General features: G+C 41.3%; 1 protein-coding gene across 5 annotated transcripts in view; it reads right to left on the bottom strand.

The window, feature by feature from the left end:
- Window positions 1-18625, bottom strand: part of TSPAN9 (tetraspanin 9) — a 275294-nt gene that overhangs the window by 177202 nt on the left and 79467 nt on the right. The window contains exons 2-3 of one of the 5 annotated variants that reach the window (XM_043514550.1): window positions 10600-10680; window positions 9555-9630 (exon numbers count right to left, since the gene is read on the bottom strand). The exons of 1 other annotated variant lie outside the window; for it this stretch is intronic. The gene's annotated coding sequence lies outside the window, so the exon portion shown is untranslated. Of the gene's footprint in view, window positions 1-1136; window positions 1344-9554; window positions 9631-10599; window positions 10681-18625 lie in introns of all 5 variants that reach the window. 3 more of the 5 variants (XM_038388103.2, XM_038388121.2, XM_038388110.2) reach the window with 3 other exon arrangements.

Here is an 18625-nt window from a genome sequence, read left to right as displayed (position 1 = left end):
AAGTCAAACCAAATATGCCATTTTCAGCCTTCAAAAGTGCTAGTTTGATTTTCAATTATTCTAAAAGACGGGGAGAAAACAGATAATAGACTCTTGCAAATAAGAACATTTACATCATAAAGATCGTGGGGATTTTGCAACAAGAAAGTAAACCCAGATGAGGAAAAGCTGTTCTGGCGGGTTGTAGCTGCTTAGAAACCATGGCGGTGGTTATATACACAATATAAATGTCTAGAGTCAACTGGCTAGGGGGTACACAGCTAAGAAATGGGAGGAAACTCATGAGGGAAAAGTAAACTCAATACCCAGAATCAGTGAGATCTAGTAGATTGTGAAACAGGAGCGGAGGATATCTGCATTCCTTGAGACGTTTAAAGCTACAATGGATAAAGCTCTAAAATGTATATTTTAACAAGTAATTCTACAGTAGCCCCTGGGTGGGAGAGAGGGGAAAGATTAGGAGTCACTATTATTTGTATTACAGGAACACATAGGATCACAACTGAGACCAGTGCCTCATTGTGCTAGATTCTGACCATATCAACATATTTTAGGCACCTATCTGGCCCCCCACTACTGTAGTATCTGATTACTTCACAATCTTAAATGTATTTCTCCTCAGTATTCCCCTGTGAGGTATATAAGTGCTATTATCCCTATTTTATAGAACAGAAGTTGAGGGACAAAGCAACTAAAAATGTATGTCTGCATTGAAACTTGTTGCAAGTTTTGTGTAGCCCCATTAAGTGACCCACAACGGTTGCATGAGCAGTGTGCACAATTATGCTATTGTCTTCTCATATCTTTGAGGCCACAGTGACACCCTGAAATAGGCACTAAGAATTCTGGTCAGATGTCCCATGGTGCATAGCTCTGCACTATGCTGTATGCATTCTGGGATTTTTCACACTGCGGAATACCTATTGGACGACAATGGAATTATGGAGCATTAGGTCAAACTACATAATGCCCATGATTCCTCTTGTTTCACCCCATCATCTATATGGCTTTTGCGAGACAGAGCCAGTCTCAAAGCACTCTCAGGCAGCATGGAGGAAATGCCTGCGAGTGCTGCGACTCTTACGGAGGTGGATATAAACAGGTTACTGCAAGCAGATCTAAATTCAATGCAATACCTTCAGAGCCTGCGTAATAAGGGAACCAGAGCTGGAGGAGGCTGAAATCGACACTTCTGCCGCATCTTCTCCTGGAGTAGCTTCAATAGATGGAGTGCCACTTTGGGGCTTAGCCAACTAGCACTGACTGGTGGAATAGGAATAGTGCTGCAGACCTGAGATGACCGGCACAGGCAACAGAACTTCAGTATGTCAATAGCTGCTTTCCTAGGAATAAAGAAAAGGAGTACTTGTGGCACCTTAGAGACTAACAAATTTATTAGAGCATAAGCTTTCGTGAGCTACAGTACTCCTTTTCTTTTTGCGAATACAGACTAACACGGCTGCTACTCTGAAATCTGTTTCCTAGGAATCTTTGCAGAACTCGCTCTAGAGCTGCAGCAACAGAACGCCCACTTGAGAGCTCCCTGAAGCACTAAGAAGAGCATAGCTGTGGCTATCCAGAAGCTTGCCACCCCCAACTGCTACTGGTCAATAGTCAATCCGTGTGTTGTTGGTAGATTAACCAGCAGGGCTGGGCAACGCATAGGAGGTTCCTGATGGATTTGCATGATTCAGATTACCAAAAATTGTATTGCGGCCACATGCCTATTCTCTGCTCCCGCCCCAAAGCCTCAGACTTCATCGACAGAAAAGGATATTTCTCCATGGTGCTGCGAGGCCTGGTCCATCACCATGGAAGATTCATCAATATTAATGTGAAGCTGTCTGGAAATGTCCATACCACCACGATCTTTAGAAACTCTGGACTGTTTTCTCCACTGAGGAATGAAATATTTGCTCCCATGTTTTCTATGGGTATTGATGGAGTTGCCATTCCTCCAGTCACTCTGGGACACGCACTTTACCCTCTGCTATGCAGCTTTTTACTGGACACTGGGAGGGGAAAGGACCCATTTGGCTATACCCTGACTGAATATACTGCAGAACAACAGTGGAAAGAATGAAAAGAAAAGAATTGGAAAAAATGAAAGGTGGATGGAGGAGCCTGATTTTGAGGCTGGAAGTTGAGGAGAAATACCTGACTCTTACGATAGCTGCTTGCTATGTTTTGCACAACCTTCGTCAGAGCAGGGGGGAGAGCCTTGTGGATGGATCGGAGGAGGAGGCTGGCAGACTTGCTGAACACTCTGAGGGCTCTCTGTAATGCTACAACTACTTACGGATATAGAGTCACAGATGCATTGTGCTCATTCTCTCAGGAGCGGGGCCACTTGTGAACAACATATAGACTTTTGCATAAGATTTTATTCAGGACTACTGCACGTATATTAATGTGTATGTGCAATGCTGCAAAGCTTTTATCATGCTTCATGTGGAGATTTTAGTACAGTGTATGTGAGCATTATATTTTAGTGCATGTGTGGGTTTTATGACAGCAAGGGCATTTTAATGAATTGTTCAAGATACAGAACCATTAATGAAAAGCCATTTTCAATTAATTTTTAATAAACAACAGTGAATGCACCAATTTAAACATAGGGAACAGTAAAAACATTGTATATGCATAAAAATGTGCAGCGATAAAGCTAATTAAAAACATAAAAACAAAGTGAACTGTGCAGAAAAGTTTGTGCTTTAAAAGTCACAAATTTCTGTATGTAGGGAGCTCAAAAATGTTCTCTGCATCTTGGGGCATGGGATGTTGATAGAAGGGCATCTCCCATGTGGGTGAGGGAGCTAAGGAGATCACCCATTATCCACAATTTTTTGTCCAGTAGCATAGAATGCCTAGAAAAGGCCCTGTTTCTGGGCATTGTTACCTCCGTGCTCTGGAACACACTGTATCTGCCACAGATGCATCAGCTTGGCACAGTCCCGAACCAGAGTCACCATGTTCTCCAGGAGGGTTGTTTACCTCTCCATCATCTCCAGAAGCTGCATCTGTGAAGACCTACCCCTTTCCCTGTCCTGTTCTCTCTCTTCTTTGCCATGCTTCAGGAACCCTTCCCTCTGTTCATCCATCTTTTCATCCATCTCTTGGGACGTGAACAAGAGTTCTTTGAATGTGTCATTGCTTGAGATCCTCTTCTTCCTACACTGACTGAACAGACATTCACTCAACGTTAACACTACTTGTCCTTGGTCGCCACAAGGCATCAGCTGCTATGAAGAGAGAAAAAAGACAACAAATTGTTGTCCAAATTTTAGTGTCCTTGCCAATTGAGAAAATGTTGCTTTTACCACAATTTTGGAATTCCATTCCCAGAGGCTTTTCTCTGTCTTCGGTAAGCTTGGAGAAGGTAAGACATTTCCACAATCTTCCCTGTTTTTGTAGGATCCCTGGGCCTGTGATGGGAGGGGACAGGCCCCTGGTGGTTGTTGTGGTAACTTGGGGGAGTCATAAATGCCAAATGGGCTGTGGTTGTTGGTGTGGTAGGGACTATGTAAAGGGTGCAACAGAGACAGCATGTACCTGTGCAGACTGACCTTGGGATGGGAGTAGGCAGGTGAGGTGGCCAGCAGACTGAGGCTAGTACTTCCATGTGCACTTCCATAGGCTGTCCTTACTTTGTTGAACGTTATCCTCTGCCACTACAATAAAAGTGCCTGTCTTTCAAACCATCTCCTTGTTAACCAACCCAGTGCCACCATCCTGGCTGGGTTGAGGGGAGTCAATAGAGGTGATGCCCAGGTGGGAGAGAGAACAACACACACCACGGTACAGGGATGGGGGATGACACAGCAAGCTTAAGCAGTGGTTGTGTATTTGCATATCTGGGGGGGAATGGAGAGTTTGTACACTCTCTGGAGCGGCTGCCATTTGAGCAACATGTGGGGAGAGGATAAAAGCCCAGGGAGAGGAGAGACCAACATAGTAGCACCCTGACAGTACCCAGAGGAAAGTTGTTTTAATCCCCTCATACAGCTGTATTATATAGCACAGTATTTACCAGAAGTGGTCCCCTCCACCGTTTGGGTCTCCAGTGTGATCCATGTGGTTCCTCCACCTGTGATTCAGGGGGCCCCAGGACTGTATTTGCCTATTGGTTCACCAGGTCAACAAGATCCTGGATTTTGGAATCAGTCGTCTCCTGGTTTGCATCCTGGGAGTTTAGTTGGTGGAATCCACAAAATAGAATGGTTCAGTGGCAGGATCGCTCCAAAGTACATGACTGAGAACTTCACAGTAGTTGCAAACCCTGTGAACTCTCCAAGAGGTCCTATTATTGTCCTTCACACTTTTGCAACCCAGCCGGAGCTCCTTTCCCTTCATCTGGTACTGGTTTGAGTCCTGATGGAACTTCCTCTCATTCATTTGTTCAAATAGCTGCTTGTGCACAGCAGCGATTAGAATTCAGATGGGCCTGTGCACACTCCTCTCTCCACAGGGCAATGAAGTCAGGAACCTCAGTATGAAACCATGCTGAAGTACAAGGCATGGCTGATCAGTAATATCACACAGGTTTATGAACTTCCCACAAGCTGGAGTTGCAAAGGACAGCACCTGACTGCATGGCAACATTTAAAAAGGGAGGTAATGTCCAGTCAGGATGACCCTGGGACAGTATAGAGCACCCAGGATGACCCATGTAGCTGACAAAGCAGCATGCGATACTAGTGCAAGGGCTTGGCAGATGTGCAACAGTTGTTTCAGGATGGGGCTTCATCCTCAGCTACTAAGGTGTTGCAAGTAAACTCATCTCATCTCTTCATGAACCCACTTCCAAAATGGGTTTAATAACATGCGTTAAAATGCCCAACGATTCATAACAAAAAAACGTTATGAACGATATAAAGCAAGGCCCTTTAATGTAAAGCAACTCCATTTAACCCATAACAAATTTCAGGCATAGATAAACCCTCAGAGACTTATCCAAGGTCATACAGGAATTCTGTGATGGAGCAGGCAGTTCAACCCAGGCCTTTGGAGTCGCAGGCTAACACCCAACCCAAACCACTGGACTTTGCTTCCTGTCTATATACGCATAGAGATGTTTCTGTGTTGAGTTTTCAGTCTAACTAAACAAGATACACAAAGGCCAGGAGAAGAAAAGTTTTACTGGTATCTCCATTTTAGAGATGGGAAACTGATGCCCAGAGAGATGCAGTGACTTGCCTATGGCAGAGGCAGGAAATGAATCCATATCTCTTAGGTCCCAGTCCAGTGCCTTAGCATCGGACTTATAGGTCCTTTTCTTCTACGATTCTGGGACTCAAAATGATTGTAAATTACTGTGTAAAAATCCAAAAATTCTTTTTTTCTGGAAAAAATCTAATGATCAACTACTGAAGACAGACAGACACACACAGCTGAACACATGATTAGTTTTGAGCAAAACTCTGGTTGTGCTGCTTTGCAATTCTAGAGAATATGTCCTTGTATTCCTGAGAAACAAGTACAAGGGCGGGAAAGAGGAGGTAAGGGAATCCTCACTAACACTGAGTGAATATCAGAAATTCTGGTTACGCCTAAAGAAGCACATATTATTTCCTAGTAAGGTCACAAAAGAGAACTAAGAAGAAATGGACATACATGTATCGATTCACATTTTTATGTCTCATTGAAAGGCCTCTGTGTATTTTTTTTTCCCTCTCTTTCTCCATTTTACCAACAACAACAACAACAAAAAACCTTCTCTTTTCGCTTAACTAAAACCCAAGAATTTGTTGAAGTTACATTTCACAACCAACAGATCCTCTGATCCTCTATCTTTCAAGAACTTAGGAAACTCTTACCATCTCCACAGTCACTCTCCAGAGCTTCCAACATTTGATGATCCTTCCGCTACTCCATCTATGGCAAGTAAGACTGTGTTTTACTGGAGGCTTTAGACTCTGAAGGAGGAGCGAGGGGAATGCAGGTTATGCAGAAAGCATCTGTTACCAATGTAAGAATGCAGAATGCAACTATCACATGACAGGGAATTTGGCTCAAATAGAAAGCATAAGCCCAAGCATATTAGAGAGCACAGGACACTCCATCCTTAGATACCAAAGGGAATCCAGAGTGAGAACAAGAGAGCACTTAGGTCTAAAAGAAGAAAGGAGATGGTCAGACAGACACTGCAGTTTTATAAGGGAGGCTGGAAAGTGGTTCGTAGCCTTAGACAGGAAGGCTCGGTATATATAAATCGTCAAAGAACCATTCACATTATAGAGAAGGATCAGAAAAGCCATGGCAGACACCTCCAATCTGCATTTGAGAAAGGTCTGCCTTAAAGGGTCAGATTTTCAAAAGAGCTCAGTACCCAACTGCTCCCTTTAGGCACCTAAATGCAGTGATCAGAACTCACCTCCCCTGTGCTCAAATGACTCCATGTTCTCAAAAGGAGCTGCTGGGTACTAAGAACTTTGGAATATCTGGCCATTTCATTTAAAAGACTAAATAGGAGATGGGTCCTTTTGAAAATCTGCCCCAAAATGTTACTACAAAAAAACCCATGAAATACTAAATTAATGCACTGTTAAATTAGAGTCAAATCACAGACAAGCCATGGAAATCCAGGTTAAATTGCAACCTAAATTCTAAATCCTCTACCATTATATGTTGTAATGTTGGGTCTCTGTATTTATATGTATATGAGCGAACGACATTGTTCTGTTACTGCCTGAACCCACAGAGAGGATAAGGGATCTGTTATTATTGCTGACTGACAGAGTTCCTCCATAATTCAAGAGTTAGAGGCCTGTGGGGTGCGAATCTGAGCTTCCATAGTGTGTGATTTACATAGGGATTTTCGTCTTTCGGCAGACCTGGGTTCTTTACAGCATAAGCACTGGAGAATGGGTCTAGGTGAACAACAGCAGAATACAGAAGTACACAGAAGTACATTGAATTAGGCAAATATGTCACAATTATAGATTTGTTCAATGCATTTAGGAAGAAAATCAAGGCAACTGTTGAATAAGAGGAGGGATTAAGAAGTTATTCTGGCAAAAATACGCAGTAGCTATATCACAGCCTCTGGGAAGAAGATAAAGAGCAGAATGGAACATTAGTTATTGTTTTGGGTGACCCACCTCAAAATGATAAAGGGCCTGGTGAAAGAACACCTAGATTTTAAAAAATAAAACCAAATAACTACTTTTCAGCCAGCAGCACAGATAACGTTCAGCCAAATGTTCATGAGAAGCCAGCAGAGGAAACTGGAGAGGTGTTTGCTGTAGAAAAGCATTCGTAGCACCATCCTTAATAAGGAAATCCCAGGAAACTATCATTTGGTTAGTGCAACATCAATATTAATTAAAATGACAGCATGGCTTTGTAAAAGCCTGTTAGGAAATTAATACTGTATTCAGAGCAGGGGTTGGACAGGGTGCAGTAAATAAGGCTTGTGGCCATCCATTGAGCAGTGGGGCAAAAACAAATTAGTAGTCAGCCGCACACTAAGTGAGCACTGTCCATCCTGTGCACTGAATGAGGAGGTCCTGGGGAAACAATAGTATGTGGTCACTTAATTAAATAATGTATTTTATTGCATCTGTACAAGGAGGCTGAATAAAGGTTGCACAGGAAACCTTAATTCTTGCATTTCCTAACTTTTGAGTACTTGCCTTGGCAACCTTAAGAATGTTATTTTTCATATAGTTGTTTGGTGTAACAGAGTGGTACAGCGTCTTCCCATAATACCAATATATCTGCATCCACACTAGAGGTTTCAGAGTAGCAGCCGTGCTAGTCTGTATTCGCAAAAAGAAAAGGAGGACTTGTGGCACCTTAGAGACTAACAAATGTATTTGAGCATAAGCAACACTAACTATAACAGTAGGAAACCAACATAGTTACCAGTGGTACAAAAACTGCGTGCAGACCACCCTTCGATTTTAACCTGGAGCCATGGCAGTCATTTGCTGTGCACAGAGGAAACAAATTAGAGGGAACATTAGACAGAGAGAGCTCAGTCTCCATGGCCCACTCAGGCCATCTCTGTGAAACCACCAATAAGGGTGTAAACACAGCAAGTGAGTGGTTTTTTCAATTGCAGTCCCCATCCACTAAGGTCTGGACTGAAACCCATTTCTCTCAGAACACCAAAAATGCATCAGAGGGCCCTATCTTTCAGATACTACTAGCCTGGGCTGGATGCAAACAAGTGACTTAGATACGGGAACTCTATTATTGCCCATTATTGATCACATGAATTGTCTAGCCCTCTTAGATTTTCCCCCTCAAAGTTAAGACAGAAAAATGATTCACCTGGGGAGAGATCTAAGGCAGCATGGCTACTGGGAGTTTAGGCATTGGAATCATCCATGATGCTCTATCACCTGAGACGTTTCAGAGGCTGTTAGACAGCTTTTGTAAATGAAATCCCATTTCATGCAGGGGTCTGGACTAGGTGACCCAGAAAGTTTCTTCCATCCCTTAGATTTATGATATTCTTGAATACCATTACTGTCATGTCCATTTTACCACAGTAGTTTTTCACTTCAGAGTACAGTAACTCAGATAAATAGCAGCAATATCTGAAGCACACTTTAAACATAACCAAAAAAAAATTCTCAGCAGTGGCCTCATATCAATGTGCATTAATACAAAAAGTAGCACTATACATCAAATCCTAAATCCTCCTTGTCTTCCTTACAATATTCACACAAGCAAGGCAATATGAGGATTTTATTAGAAAATAAGAGACAATCTTTCCCTGATGGCAAGATCCTCATCAGATATGCTCACTAACAACTGCTCTCTGGTACAAAAGTTCTTAAGGGTTCTGCTACCAAGATTTTTATTTTTCTTTAAATTTTTCTGAAAAGACAGACCGATGGTATATAAACTTCTGGTTATCATGTGTCAGAAAATTAAGGGAGCAGCTAATAAAACCTTCCCAACCACCATTTAAAACATCTCCAAGTGAAAAGTTATTTAAATTAAGCCCAAGTTCAGAGAAGATATCTGTTGGTGGAAAAAAGCTTTGATAAGGAGGCACTGACTCCAAGGCCTGGATCTCACCACTACTTTGAGGAGTTATTGGTAATGTAGACAGATCAGGACTACCAATCTTTTTATGGTTTTCATTTGGAAGGGGACTGAATATAATCTGATTACTGATAATACAGCTCCAAGTAAAAGGAGGTTGAGTAAGATGAGCTAAAAAAGGTTTTTTAAATTAACATTTAAGTATAATATCTAGTCAGTGACCAAGGGTTTTGGACTGACAGAGAGAAGAAAAAGGGTCACCTGCATCCTGGGGGCCCTGAACTCAGAAAAATAAAGCTGGGACGTTTCCAAAACGACACCACTATCCCCACTCTGGAAAGTTCACACAGCTCAGCTTGGTTGTTCTATTGAAGCATCTGAAATAGCAAGGGGGAAGGGAATCAAGGCTTTGGGCTGGATGGAGAGGGACTGTAAAATGCCTCTGATGTATGGCACAATGCCCAGGCAGCTGCTGCACAAATGCCAGAAGTGGGACCTTCCACTGCTTCAGCTGGATCCCTCTTAACGTTTTGAATTACAGATGGATACCTCACTTTATGGAATTCTGTTGGAACACAGGAATGCAGAGGCTGCTGCCACATGTGTCCTTATCATTCTAGTTTGAAGCCCCTGGTGAGAAAATGGTAGCTAGGTAGGTCTAAAATAATGGCTAAGGAGTGTGTTTTAGCATCTTTATATTTGGCGTTCCAGAAATTAATTCTTTCTGCTACTTCAGACTCTACAGCAGGTTCCTGTTAATCTATTAAATGCAAAAAAAAAAAAAAAAACCCTGACAATGCAGCAGTAAGACTGAACAGGGTTTTTTGGTTTTGTTTTTCATTTTAAAGATAGAAAGTAGAGAAGTTAAGGTTCTAGAGCAACATAATATTAAATCAGGAATTGTGCAAGTTAAAGTACACAACCTTACAGAGTATCTACAATTTTTTTTTTAAAAAGTGTGTTTTGCCTGTTTTTTCTTCTTTATGATGTAAATAAGACAAGCTTGGTCTTTTGGGTTTTGATTTTTTAATGTTTTACTTTCTTAATACTTCTGAAATAGCAGGAAGATAAAGTCTGATATTCCCTGTTTTGCTGGAAGCCTTTCTTGGATGACTCCCTTTAATTTAACAAAAATTTATTTTCTCCCAACGTTTTAAAGTGTTTGCATTACATACGTTTTAAAAACAGAGTGTACAGCTTTTTAAACAGCCTGAATTAAAAAAAAACCCCTCTTTCTAATTTAACTACATTTCAACTTCTTTGGTACACTACCTATTCTCTACTGATCAAAAGATTCTTGAAAGGTAGAAAAGAACTGAATTTCTAACGTAAAAAATCAGGGAGAAAAAAAATCTAAAGGCTTTCAAGCCTTCTTTATACATCATAAACCAGGAAAGAATGTACACAAACATGATTTTCCTCCCCTTTTCAGGTCCCCTTTAACATAGCATTGACATAGCTTGTAAATTCTATTGCTTGACTGTTTTCAAGAAAAAGAGAACAAAATTGTCTATGAAGAATTCAACACAGTTCCAATAAAGCTTTCAAGCTTACACACCTCATTGAAATGAATGGGGTTCAAGAGGGATGGAGTCCTACCTTTCACCACAGCTACTGTTGAGTGGAAATAGTTTGCAAGGCTGGGTTAACAGGGCAGCAGCACATCTGTTTATCTCACAACTGAAAAAGATAAACATTTTTTTTTCCTAAACAAAAGCTCAGAGTTTACTGAATGCAGCAAATGAGAAAAAATCGGGGGATCAGTATGAGAGAATGTTAGGCAGGGGTTATGATAAACTGCTTGCAACTTTAACTGGAAAGTTTGCTACCAAACCCTATCAGCTGCCACAGTTATCTTCTACAACTAGGTATTCCTCTGGTCAATGTAATACCAATCTGGAAAGGAGTACTGTTAGAGGTCTGGTAAACCCAAAAACGGTGCTCAAAGCCTTTTGCCCTTCTTTAATGCTTTAAAGGAAAGGTACAAAGAAAGGCCACTCCAACACTCATATTGGTAGGTGAGTGGGGCAGTATGGAAGGGGACAATTTCCTCTCATGCTTTTTGCTTGGCACACTACTTGCACTCAGGGCTACCCTGATTTTTAATATGGAGGTGCTGCCCAGGGAACCAACAGGCCTTGAATGTAGTGTTTGATCTTCACTTGAGTTGCCAGGGAATTCCCCCAGCTGCACCTCACACCACCTTATGTGTATGATGTACAGACACAAGGTTTCTGATTGATCACCAATGTGGATCTTGACTGAGCAACATTTGGGCACCCTCTGAGCTCCATTAAAAAAACGTCCTGTTCTGCAGGAGTGATTTGAGAGGAAGTTCTTGTGGCTACTGCACTGGACTAGAACTCATGAGATCCGGCATGTACTCCTCGTTTACTGTGACCTGATGCAAGTCACTTAATCCCTCTGTGCCTTGTTTCCTCGCCTTTAAAACAGGAATAATGATACCTCCTTTGCCCCACCTTTTGTCTGCCTTGTCTATTTAGTCTGTAAGCTCTTTGGGACAAGGACTCTCTTTGATGACTTGTCTTCCCCGAAAAGTTAACTCGGGCTCTTACTTGGGTGCACTGCCCTTCATCTGGCTCTCATGCACACACAAAAGCCTCTGACCCAAGTTTGATGGTGCTTTACACCCAGGCTGGCTGGCCCATCCTGGGTCTATAGGCTAAAGTCCGATTGCTGTTTACATGCAGGCTGATAACCGCCCATTTTACAGTGAGGACTCAGAGTAAATCACTCAAGGGCCAACAGTCCTCCAGTACCTTCCCACAATTCCCCCGCCCGGTGTGCCCAAAAGAACAGTCAAGTTCTCCCTCAATTCACTGGGAAATAGTAAGAGTGGCTCAGCCTACTGCCCCACAAAGAACCCTGGGATGTGCCCCAGGGGTCCTAGCAACAAACACAGGTGAGTGGCGCACCAGTGTGGACACAGTTCAGTGGACATACTCGAGTCTGGCTCTGCAATGTGGCCACTCACACCCAAGTGCTGATCCCCTGGGTTAATTCTACAGTGAAGACACACCCTTACTATGTGTGTACAGTGCCTAGTACTGGGGGCCAATGATCTTTGTTGGTGCCTTTAGGTGCTATAATGCCATAAATAAATGTTTTATTCCCCACCAAAAAAAAAATACTAACACTAAGCATAACAAACAATAGTCAATTGTGTTGTCTATCATTTCATGCTGGATAAGTGTTCAGTGTCTCAGATCGGAAAGTACAAAAAGGCAGAAGCAACGGGAATTTTACCCAATCTCTATTTTCCTTTTGGTTATTTCATTACGTAGGGATACATTATTAGAAGAAGGAGAAACCGCTGAGAGCACTACTGACAACTGCTCCCAAATCCTCCGTTGTGATCCATCACTTGACAGCACCTCATCTTCTTGTGCAGGTTTTTTTAAAATAACATAGCTGTACTCTGAACAAAAGGCTCAACTAATATTCACTCATTCATTTTATTAAATTATGCTGCCTAGTCAGCACCCTATAATCATTTTAATATATGGGATGTGGCAGTTCAAAATAAAAGTCTTCAATTTATTCTAAATTTCAGCATGTTGGGCATAAATCACACAGTGCTGGATATTCTGCATGATAATGTGACTTAGAAAACTACCAATTCTTGATCCTAGCTTGTACTGCAGACTAAACAGTTGGAGATTTATTTAGCACATTTATAACACTCCGATTGGCTGGCATTGTGTGAATAAAATCAATACAAAACATTACAATCAAAAGTAAGATCCTGCTAGCCCAAACAGGCTAGCAACCAGAAAATAAGGATCTGCACAAAGGTAACTAGTGCTGCCAACTCTTGCAATTTTACCATGAGCCTCACAATATCTGGCTTTGTCTTAAAGCCTCGGCTCCTGGAATCTATGTGATACAATCTCAGCTTTAATTTAAAAATAAATAAAGCCCTCAAGCGAACCAGGACTCAATCAGCACATATTTTTCTAACAGGTGCCAACTGATCCGGGGTGGGAGGGACAGCGCTCTGTACAAGACAGTTTCTGCATTGACAAGCTTGCCTTCTAACTCAATAGACAACACTGGGAATCTTAGAGGATGGTGCTAGCTAGGAGTTTGTGAACTAAATCCTGGCCCCATTGATTTCAATGGAAAAAAACTTGCATAGACTTCCTGTGGAGTCAAGCTTTAAGCATGTGAGTTTTATTGACACAAATTAGCATGTGTTGGCCTTGTGGAAGAAGTGAAACTTCAAAGGTATTTTAATGAAGATAGTGTCAGATGGCTGCCACTTTTACAATAAGTGTTCTAGAGTTCTCTTGGTTCTGTCCTATCATGGGATTCGTATACACACACAAGCTCTGATTTGGAGTGGGAAGCATATTACCTTCAATAACCTACTTTGAAAAGTTTCAGAGTAGCAGCCGTGTTAGTCTGTATTCGCAAAAAGAAAAGGAGTACTTGTGGCATCTTAGAGACTAACAAATTTATTAGAGCATAAGCTTTCATGAGCTACAGCTCACTTCATCGGATGCATTTAATCTCCCCTCTGTTTTTTCCACCAAATGCATCCGATGAAGTGAGCTGTAGCTCACGAAAGCTTATGCTCTAATAAATTTGTTAGTCTCTAAGGTGCCACAAGTACTCCTTTTCTTTCTACTTTGAAAACTTTGTCCTACAAGTTATTAAGCAGTTTAAAGAATAGAGATTATGGATACAAGTTGGATCACTTTCCAACAGACACTGGGATTATTTATATTGTACATTTTTTCACACATTTATGAAAGCTCAGTTAAAATATTTTTAGAAAACTAACTAGCATAACATACAATATTAATTGTGCAGCTGGTAATCACATGCAGACATTATCAATATTTCACTTTAAAAAAGTGTTAAAAACAAAAACATCTTATAAAACGAACAGTAAAGGTCAGAAATTGTTATTGACACAACTATGGTTATTAAAGGCCAAAATTAACTTGTTTGCTTAAAGCGAGGCACAAAAGTCCATATTTAAGCTTGATTTCCAAAGGTGCGAAGTATTCACAACTCTCACTGAAATCATCTCCCAAAAGATGCTTAAATATGGATTCAGGTGCCAAACTTTAGACACAAATGTTCAAAAACGTTGGCTTCATTTGCAGATCAGTTGATATAATTCCACATTCCAGCTATCTGAACCAAAAAGAAACTATGGGAAGTAAATCTAGGAATATGAGAGAAAACAGGACTGAATAATATGAAGTTTTATCACAGAAAACTGGGGGGGGGGGGACTGCTTCTGATCACACCTCTGGCTTTAATGTTTACTACTAGCACGGTAAATATTTCATACTCAGACTCAAGTGGACAGCTCTTTAAAAAAAACAAGAAGAGAGATTTAGCACTGTAAAAATTAAAGGTGAAATGCTGGCTCCACTGAAGTGAATGGGATTTTTGCCACTGACTTCAACAAAGTCAGGATTTCACCCTGAAAACGTAAGATTTCATACGACACGACATGTGCTTGAATTCATTAAAACCAAACATTATAGGACTCAAACATTAAACAGAAAGGAAAGCCAGAAGAAACTAGTGATCCAGTGATGAAATTTAGTTTAATATAAAAGATTAGTGGGGGAAACCATTTTAATTATAACACACACTGTGATCAAGTGACAAGGCACAGCTTTAAAAAGGGGTAGGGAAAGGCACATTTAACACACACTCCTCTTGTCGATCCAAATGAGATGAATCCATCACCACATTCTAGGGGTTGATTATTCTTAGAGGTTTTCTAATGCTGAAAATAAAAGGGGGCACTAATGTTCACGAGGGTGACAGAAAACCTAGCAGAGTAAGAAATTTTAGACGGCGAGTTATTTACAGATATTTTCCTGTGAGAAAAGAATGGAAAGAATGTAGCTGGGACCATTAACAAATCCACTAGAATACCCGTCTGTGCATTATAGTCAGTAGATTTGGTGAAGGGGGATGGGGGGAGTAGAAATCCAAACTTTAGCGTGTAATCAGAAAAATCCTGCTTTAGAAATTTGAACCAGCAGCTAGAAACATGTAACATAATATAGAACCCTCCTTAAAGGTACCCTACTTCCACAGGCATTAGAAACAAGAGAGCGCTTATACTGCGTATGTGAGGTCTATGACTACAGCCAATGAAGTATTGAAAAGCCAGAGATACTAAATCCTTTTATTACCCTGCAGGGACTATTTACAAAGAAATGATATGAACAAAATCTGTGTTTCCTTACCTTTTTGGGTGAATGGTGCCGCAATTCATGTGTGCAACTCATCAATAAAAACGTTGACAGGACAGAAGTTTAAATATATGCACACCATTAAACAGAACAATAAAGATTAAAAATTAAATAAAAATGGCCTAAAGTGACATTTTGGGTTAAATCTCTAGACCTATTTCTGGAGATCTGGGTTCAAATGCAGAAATGGCACAGTATAGCTTACCTTTTGTATGGCATTTGATATGGTTCTGCAGAGTGTTCTCATGGGGTAACTAGAGAAATGCGTATGCAACAAAACTACTATAAAATGGGTATACAATTAAAAAAACAGAGAAGCTATTAATGGTTCAGTGTCAACTAAGAGGAAGTATCTAACGAGGTACAACAGGGGATCCATTTCCAGTCCAGTGAATAGTCAATGATGTAACTGTCATCTGAGAGAATGGAATGGGGAATATATAGGAAAGATCTGGGGTTGATACAAAGTTGGGAGGGACTGCCAGTCCTTGGGAGGACAGGGTTAACTCTTTCCCTGCTGCTTAGCATACCAGCTACGTGCAGGCACAGAAAAGCTCTTCCGTTACTTCCCAGTACACCAGGTATGTCACTCTGTAGTGCTGATGTTCCACTGTAATATCAATTCTGCCAGACGCAGCATGCCACCCAGAAGCTGCCACAGAGTTCAGCCAGAGAAAGGCTTAAATATAAAGTAACTATAAGACAAACTGGAGAAAAATGGGCTGAAACTGGAAGGAAAAAAAAAAGGACAACTGAACAGTAGGATTTGGGATCAATAGTTATTGAAGAATATTGGTTTGACAGAACTAAAACAGTCAGTCAACAATGAGACTTCCAAAAAAAAGGGCATTTGTCATACTGAACTGCAGCAACAGAAGTACCAATGTGCAAAGCAAGCCAGGTAATTATTCCTCTCTGGACAGCACCAAATTAGATGTCAATTGCAGTGATGAGTTAGTTTAGGTGCCACTTGTTTCAAGGCTGCCTTCCCAGATGCAAGAAGTTTTCAGCTTACTTTGTGGGAAAGATCAATCATACCGGCTACAGCTTCAGACCCCCAGAATCCAATGCTGGGAAATAAATCAACATCATCTTTAACCAAATGTGGGCAAATCATGCAGCCAGCACTGAAGAAATACCTGCCACTCAACTTCTGAATCAGACCCTTGCCCCTCATGTCTACTGAAAGCCAATAAGAAACAACTAGGTCCATTAGAGAAAGAGATCAATCACCATTCCTTCACAGAACGCTGCCTCCCAGTCATGCTGGAAGAGTCAATAGGGCCTTTTAGTGCAAGCTCCACCCCCCCCAGTACTGCTTGGGGTCCATAATGGGGGGTACCATCTAGAGCCCTTATAACACAGGGATCACTCAGGGCCTTACATGGGTGGATTCCCCCCCCCCAGGGTTTTATGATGGGGGGACCCCCAGGCCACTATAATCAAAAGGGTCAACTTAGGGCCCTTATAATGGGGGGTACCGCCTAAGGCCCTATAATGGAGGGCACCCACCCCAGATACTACCATTAAGGGGGAACACATAGAGGTCTTATAATGGGGGAATCCCCAGCATCCTAGAATGGAAGGAGACTTGCTAAGGGCCTAGCTCACCGTCAAGAAAAGAGCGCTCAGTGTAAGTGTCACGGCAGCTACCATTCTCTCTATACTTCCTTTTCTAGGCAAAGTGATGAGAAGTTGGTAATGTGCTGTCTCCAACAGCACTTGAGCTCCTTCAGTATCCTAGTAAAGATAATCTAAACATGGCCCAACACCTAAATAAATAATTTGCCTCCGTTTTTAATAAGGGTAATGAGGAGCTTAGTGGGAGTGGCTAGAGTAGCTAGTGATAAAAAGAATATGGAAATGTGAATTGCCACATCAGAGGTGGAAATCGAATTCAGCTTAATGGGACGAAATCAGGGGGCCTGAATAACCTTTATCCAAAGATATTATAGGAACTGGCACATGAAATTTCAAAACCAATAGCAAGAATTTTTAATGAATTCATAAACTCAGTGGTTGTACCCTATCACTGGAGAATTGCTAGTATAGTTCCTATTTTTAAGAAAGCAGGGAAAAAAGGGATCTAGGAAACTACAGGCCTGTTAGTTTGACCTCAATTGTATGCAAGGTCTTGGAAGAAATTCCAAAAGAGAAAGTAGCTACGGACAAAGAGGTAAACGGTAATTGGGATAAAATACACAATGGTTTTAGAAAAGGTAGATTGTTCAAGACCAATCTGATCTCTTTATTTGAGAGGATAACTGATTTTCTAGACAAAGGAAATTCAATAGAGATAATCTACCTGGATTTTAGTAGGGCATTTGATACAGTTTCACAAGAAAAATTATTAGTAAATTGGAGAAGATGAGGTTTAACAGAATAATTGAAAGGTGGTAAGGAACTGGTTAAGGGGGAGACTACATGAGTCATACTAAAAGGTGAACAACAGGGAAAGAGAGAGGTTACTAATGGAGTTCCTCAGGGATCAGTTTTAGGACCAGTCTTATTTAACATTTTCAGTATTGATCTTGGCACAAAAAGTGGAAGTGCACTAATAAAATCTGCAGATGACACAAAGTAGGGAGGTACGGCCAATACAGAGGAGGACCAAAATATCATATTAGAAGATGTGAATGACTTTGAAAAGTGTAGTAACAGAAATAGGATGAAATTTAATACTGCAAAGTCATACGCTTAGGGACTAACAACAAGATTTTTTACTATAAACTGGGGACATATCAGTTGAAAGTGACAGAGGAAGAGAAAGACCTGGGTGTACTGGCTGATTACAGGATTACTGAGAGCACCACAGCCATTTAGAAGGCTAATGCAATCCCAGGATGCATCAGGCAAGGTTTTTCTAGTAGAGATGGGGAAGTGTTATTACCCTTATACAAGTCACTGGGGAGATCTCATCTGGAATACTGTGTGCAGTTATGGTCTCCCATTTTTAAGGAAGTTTAATTCAAATTTAAACAGGTCCAGTGAAGGGCTACCAATATGATCAGAGGATTGGAGACCCTCCCTTACGAGAGGACACTGAGGACACTACACACAGTCAGGTTTCGTCAACAGAACAGTGGAAATGTACAAACTGCAACGCTCCTTTAGCCAACAAAATTCTCCTGCTTTGCTGACAAAATAAAACCACCTCAATGAGATATGTAGAGCTTTTTGAGGCAAAATTAGATCGACAAAGTATCCGGGTAGACACTGTGCTTGGTTATGTCATGGTAAATGGCCTCCAGGAGGTGTCCCACAATATCCATCCTGACTGCTCTGGTCAGCAGTTTGAATTTCCCTGCCCTGCACCCAGGCATCCTCCCCTCCCCATTTGAAGGTCCAGAAGGCAAAGGAAGCAAACCGTCACTCTG

This window comes from Dermochelys coriacea, chromosome 1 (genome assembly GCF_009764565.3).
Source record: "Dermochelys coriacea isolate rDerCor1 chromosome 1, rDerCor1.pri.v4, whole genome shotgun sequence".
Lineage (NCBI taxonomy): Eukaryota > Metazoa > Chordata > Testudines > Dermochelyidae > Dermochelys > Dermochelys coriacea.
This window is presented reverse-complemented; position numbering and strand designations above follow the sequence as displayed.